The 6,057-nt window shown below is 40.3% G+C and overlaps 1 protein-coding gene across 2 annotated transcripts in view; it reads right to left on the bottom strand.

The window, feature by feature from the left end:
• susd6 (sushi domain containing 6) overlaps nucleotides 1-3,816 on the bottom strand; it is a 28,702-nt gene extending 24,886 nt beyond the window's left edge. Inside the window, exon 1 of one of the 2 annotated variants that reach the window (XM_047801803.1) lies at nucleotides 3,595-3,816. The gene's annotated coding sequence lies outside the window, so the exon portion shown is untranslated. The remainder of the gene's footprint in view (nucleotides 1-3,594) is intronic. The other variant, XM_047801802.1, reaches the window with a different exon arrangement.
• Between the last annotated feature and the right edge of the window lie 2,241 nt (nucleotides 3,817-6,057).

Below are 6,057 nucleotides of genomic sequence, written 5' to 3'. Positions count from 1 at the left end.
GTAAAGAACAAACCACAGACAGGATGTGAAAAAGAGAAGCGAGGGGACGTCGGATGTTCTGACGGATCGTTCGAGACGATTGTCTGTACAATGTTGTAACTGATTTGGGATTCGCGTGTCAACAACAGTCATTCTACGATGTCACAACTGCAATGTTTAATAAACCTAAAGAAGCTACAATGACCGAATGATACCATAAAAGACACATGCTCTTATACGAGGGATGTTGTAGCCTAGTGGTTAAGGTGTTGGACTACAGATCGGAAGGTTGTGAGTTCGATTACTTACATCCACCAAGCTGCCACTGCTGGGCCCCTGAAGGCCCTTAAACCCTCAATTGCTCAGGTGTTTATCGGTTCGTTGACGGTGGTGCAGTTAGTAATTCCTCCCTGGCTTTATCTCTACCTAACGAGCAGGATGAAGGTGTGCTTTAGTCCTTTCCCTTATTCGTATTTATCCTCTAAACTGATCTGCTGTCCGGGTCTGTTTAGCTTCATCATCATCACCATCATCATGTGAGCTGTAACACATGTAGCTGCACTGCATTCTGGGGATTTGAGACCAGCTGCACTGGATTTCTCATTAATGTGTTATTTAGATAGCTTGTGATATCTGTTATCTGAAAATAATAACACCCCCCCCCCCCAAAAAAAAAAAAAAAAAAAGAAAGGCACTTCTGTTGTAGCACACACACACACAGGGACACACACACACACAGGGACACACACACACAGGGACACACACACACACAGGGACACACACACACACAGGGACACACACACACACAGGGACACACACACACACAGGGACACACACACACACAGGGACACACACACACACACAGGGACACACACACACACACAGGGACACACACACACACACACACAGGGACACACACACACACACACACAGGGACACACACACACAGGGACACACACACACACACACACAGGGACACACACACACACAGGGACACACACACACACACACACAGGGACACACACACACACACACAGGGACACACACACACACACACAGGGACACACACACACACACACAGGGACACGGACACACACACACACAGGGACACACACACACAGAAAGACATAGACAGACACACACAGACAGACACACACAGACAGACAGAGACACACACAGACAGACAGAGACACACACAGACAGACAGAGACACACACAGACAGACAGAGACACACACAGAAAGACACAGACAGACAGACAGACAGACACACAGAGAGACAGACACACTGAGAGACACACAGACACACAGTTCTCACAGTCTTGTTATCACCTGAGCATTTCAGTGGCATCTTTGCGTATTAGAAAGCGAAAGCAAAGGGTATCAGAGGCGTTGGAGTAGAGCAGCGACGTTCCTGTTGGCTCTGTTTACGCCAGATATTCGTGTTATGTGGTGAGACACCTTAGAGTGTGCAGATAGAGTTAACTCTGCTCCATGTGATCACTGAATATCTGTTCTAAAGGATATACGACTCGGTGAAACCTGATCGTCACTGTCTCTACTCTGATCTGTCGTCTTAGAGGAAACATGAGCGATACGAAGCAGATTGGTCATGTTCATCTACCTGAAACGTTACAGCCAATATTTTGACTTGTTCTGAAACTTCAACTCAGTGCATGATGGGTGGTAAAGAAAAAACAGGAAGAACCTGAAAGGCTGCACATGAACATATTTGGTTTTCATGTGCTGGCATCTAATAAAAAATGTTTGGTGCGTGCTGTTCTAGTAAAAAAATAAACCATAATTACACCTCCCACCCTGACGTCGATTGCCCTCCTCTACCATCTCATCCTGAGGTCTGTCATTCTTCCTTCTAACCCCATTTGCTGACAAGGAAACCTCATAGTGATGTTATAGCGCCAACACTGGAGACTCCTTCTACGAATAAATAATAAATAAATGTCCTTAGACAAAACTTCTCCAGATCAACGATTACACGGGTTTTTTTATCCGATGGAGTCGCTTCTATAGAAATGACGAGGTGCTAACACATGTGCATTAATATTCATAATAATATTAACGTAAACATAAAGGTCGGATTTTAACCGTTAATCACTTTATGACCAATTTGAATTAGAGCTAGGACTTAAAGGGAAGTCGCTGGCATTTAATAAGCAGGGTTTTTATTTTCGATGGTTAATTTAATCAAGCAATTTGTCTGTTAATTAGCATAAATTTGTATAAACATCATTGCGTAATAGCGGTGCGATACTAAACAGAAAGCATCTTTTTTTAGCTTGTGTTTCATTCTTTTTTTTTTTATTACAGTTGTTCCTGTAATTATTTAGGTGGAGCATTATGACCAAAAAAAAGTCCTCATTGTGTAACTTGACATTTCTGCGCAACTTTATATAAATATGATATAAACTTATATATCAGTGTCATAAGCAGCAGTAAGAAACCTCACCTACAAAAAAAATCTAAATCCTTTTAGTGTTCGGTACAAAACCAGATCAAATCAACTGCTTCTATTTCCAGAGTCTCCGCCTGCAGCTCCAGCAACATTGTCACTTTAATCTCACCTGAGGACTTTGTTACTCGAGACGTGCAGGTAGCAATAAGAGAGTTACAGACTGGATTTCTTTGTGTTTATAATGTTCTGGACATGTCACTCTCTCTCTCTCACTCACACACACACACAGGTTTCAGCTAACTGTAGGAATCTTTACCTTTTATACTAAGCAACACCAACAGCAACACACCCCATCAGCAACAGCAACACACCCCATCAGCAACAGCAACACACCCCAACAGCAACACACCCCAACGTCAGCACACACACACACCACAACAGCAACACACACACACCACAACAGCAACACACCCACACACACACCAACACTTCTGTTCTATCTGTCTAATCATTAACGCAGATAATAAATGAAATGCAGAACTAAATCTATCACTAGGTACAAATCACAAAATATAAAAATAAAACAAACTACTTAATAAATAAATAGCTGCAGTTTTTTTCCATGGGCACCCAAAAGATCCTCCTTGTGGGGACCTTTGGTTCGTATCAAGATATAAACACACACACACACGTATTTATTTGACCAGACATAATTTAAACTTAAACTAAATTAATGACCTTATTAAAAACAATGCAGGAGAAAATAATACGTTATTAATATCGCGGATACTTGACTGATATTTCTATCGTTTTGGGGACCTTCGGTTCTCACTTTTAAGCGAAAAAGGACCTTTTATTTAACCGAATTAAACCAAATAAAATGTTGTTATTTTTATTCCTGAAGGAAGTTTTATCAGCGTCCGCACTTTAAACCCTTGTTAAATATCCAGGATATTGAAGTCTAGCCGGCTGTAATAAAGCTTCACACAGCTCCAAACTACAATAAACACACAGATCGGTTTCATGTGGAACTGACAGTCAAACCCAAAGGTGACAAACACAACCACGAACTGGAAGTCAAACCCAAACCGAACCTCTGCGGCGTGTTGAGGTGTTTTTTGTTCTCTAAACATTACCTCAGCTATGCTAAGCTAACGACAACAATTGTTAGCATTAGCACGTTAGCTACAGTTAGACGTCTTACCGGTCAGAGAAAGCCGTCCTGTTCGAGTTCACTTCCGGGACATGGAGCTTATTAAACCAGTCTGTATCAATACGTATAAGTTTAGTTATTAAAAAAAAAAAAGAAAACAATTTGTTTATTATCCTGTTTTCTGTTTGTTTTTATTCGCGCGGAACAAACAGCTAGCTCTGTGCTCGCGCTCGCGCTAATGCCGACCAGCAGCGCTATAGCCTGCCTACTGCCTCACTCTCAAGCCCCGCCTTCCCGTCTCCATGGAAACAGTAGGTGGAGTCAAAGCACGTGACTTGCGTGCGACGCTATTTGTTTCGATCAGCTGATCTGTGCGTGTTGCCAGATAAGGATTATTTCACCATTCCACCATTGCAAAACTTTTTTTTTTTTTAAATCCTTATTAGAAATAATAAGCTGGAAGATATTTTATTTATATAAGCTGTTTATATATATATATATATATATATATATATATATATATATATATATATATATATATATATATATATATGGAGATTGTGAACATTGTCTAATAATTCGAGAACTGTTAAAGGTGGGGTCTCTGTTGTTGACGTTTCACATCACCAAAACAAACACGCCCCTAACCCAAATGGGTCCCACCCCTGTATCGATAGCTCCGCACACACATACGAATGTATGTGTCTTTATCATAGCTGAAGGGAAGAACAATACGATTGCAGATAAACAAACAAACAAAAATGACACACAAGCATAATCATGTAAAGGACAAAGGCATATATTAGTTCTGTGTAACAAAGCAAAACCAACGTTACTCACCTATCGAGAAGAAAAAAAGCGCCTCGGCGTCTTAAGTAAAGTCGGCCACATATTCACAGGTCGGAGTTTCCCGAGTCGATAACTCCTGAGCTAAACGCTGTTACTACACAAAACGCGGTTGTAGCTGCCTCTCTACATTACTACGATAGAAAAGAGGTGTTATTTGTGTAGTAACAGCGTTTAGCTCAGGAGTTATTGACTCGGGAAACTCCGACCTGTGAATATGTGGCCGACTTCCTGCTCCTTCAGTTCTCTCCAGCGCTGGAAAGCTGATCCTATATTAACACGTCCTACTTCTTGTCCTTATCGTAAGCCTTTCTTCGCTTTCTTTCTTTGTTTTTATCCTCCATGTCAATGTTAAAAACGCTTTCTGCTACTGTCACACATCTGCACTGAACATTCTCTCTGCCCATAATGACAAGACACGCCCCTTTCTGCTCATTTTCTACACGTTAGTTTTTGTTTTGTTTGGCAGCCCGATGCAGTTTTCTGAAGCATTTCTCAAACAACGGAGACCGCACCTTTAAGTGTACTTCACAAGGAATGGACACTCCCCACATGGGAAGTTCACTTTTTTTAATGTGTTAGAAAAATATTTAGAAGAGGTCTAAAGAAAAGAAATCTGTACATTAGGATCCTGTTCTCTCTATTCTAACTCTATTATATTAGAGAGCTAACCTGAAGACACTGAAGAGTTAACACAGATGATGACTAAAGTCCCACCTCGTCACCATGTACCTGCATGAAGACACGGTGTATTTATTGTTTATTTTATCTTGTGTTTTCTTCACATGCCGTACAGGGATTTGGACTGCTAGTACTCACCGTCTCTGACTTAGTGAACCAACAGGCTGTGTTTTTATACACACTACTAAACACTTGTTTAACTCACTCTGGGTCAGGCTGAGTGCAATAGTCAACTTGTATTGAACATCTTAGTATAATTGTTTGGTCTTAGATGGAACCAGGATTCAAAATGTAGGAGCATAAATAAAAATCTGCACTTTCTTGACCGGGTTAACATCCTGACGTTGATATTTTTTCAGTTTATCCCCCTGCAATCTGCCAAAGATGATTAATTTTAAATATTGTACATCATGTTTTTAACCAGTTGTTGTTACATTTAATGACTTATACCAAATCACCAATCACCACTAATGACTAATCACAGTTTCTTCCCCAGGGCAATTTACCAATAACAATGTGCAATAATGTTATAGTGATTTGTTACTACCTCCATCCATCCTTGTACATCCCTGCATATCATTCTATTCTATAATATTCTATTCTCTACAGCACAACTGTATAGTCAATTTATTTATTTTTTAATTTTTTTTGTCTATTTGTATTTACACATCTGTATTTTTCCCCCTCTCCTCTTATTTGTATTGTCTGTGTGTGTTGTTGTGTCTGAACTGGAAGCTATGACACATAAAATGCTTGTATGCAAAAGCATCATTATCATCATCATCATCATCATCATCATCATCATCATCATCATCGTCATCCTCATCCTCATCATCATCATCCTTAGCATCATCATCATCATCATCATCATCATCATCATCATCATCATCATCCTCATTCTCATCATCATCATCATCATCATCATCATCATCCTCATCCTCATTCTCATCATCATCATCATCATCCTCATTCTCATCATCATCAGCA

The sequence above is a fragment of the Tachysurus fulvidraco genome, chromosome 16 (genome assembly GCF_022655615.1).
Source record: "Tachysurus fulvidraco isolate hzauxx_2018 chromosome 16, HZAU_PFXX_2.0, whole genome shotgun sequence".
Taxonomy (NCBI): Eukaryota; Metazoa; Chordata; class Actinopteri; order Siluriformes; family Bagridae; genus Tachysurus; species Tachysurus fulvidraco.
Note: the sequence above shows the minus strand (reverse complement) of the source record. Positions and strands in the feature narration are given on the sequence as shown.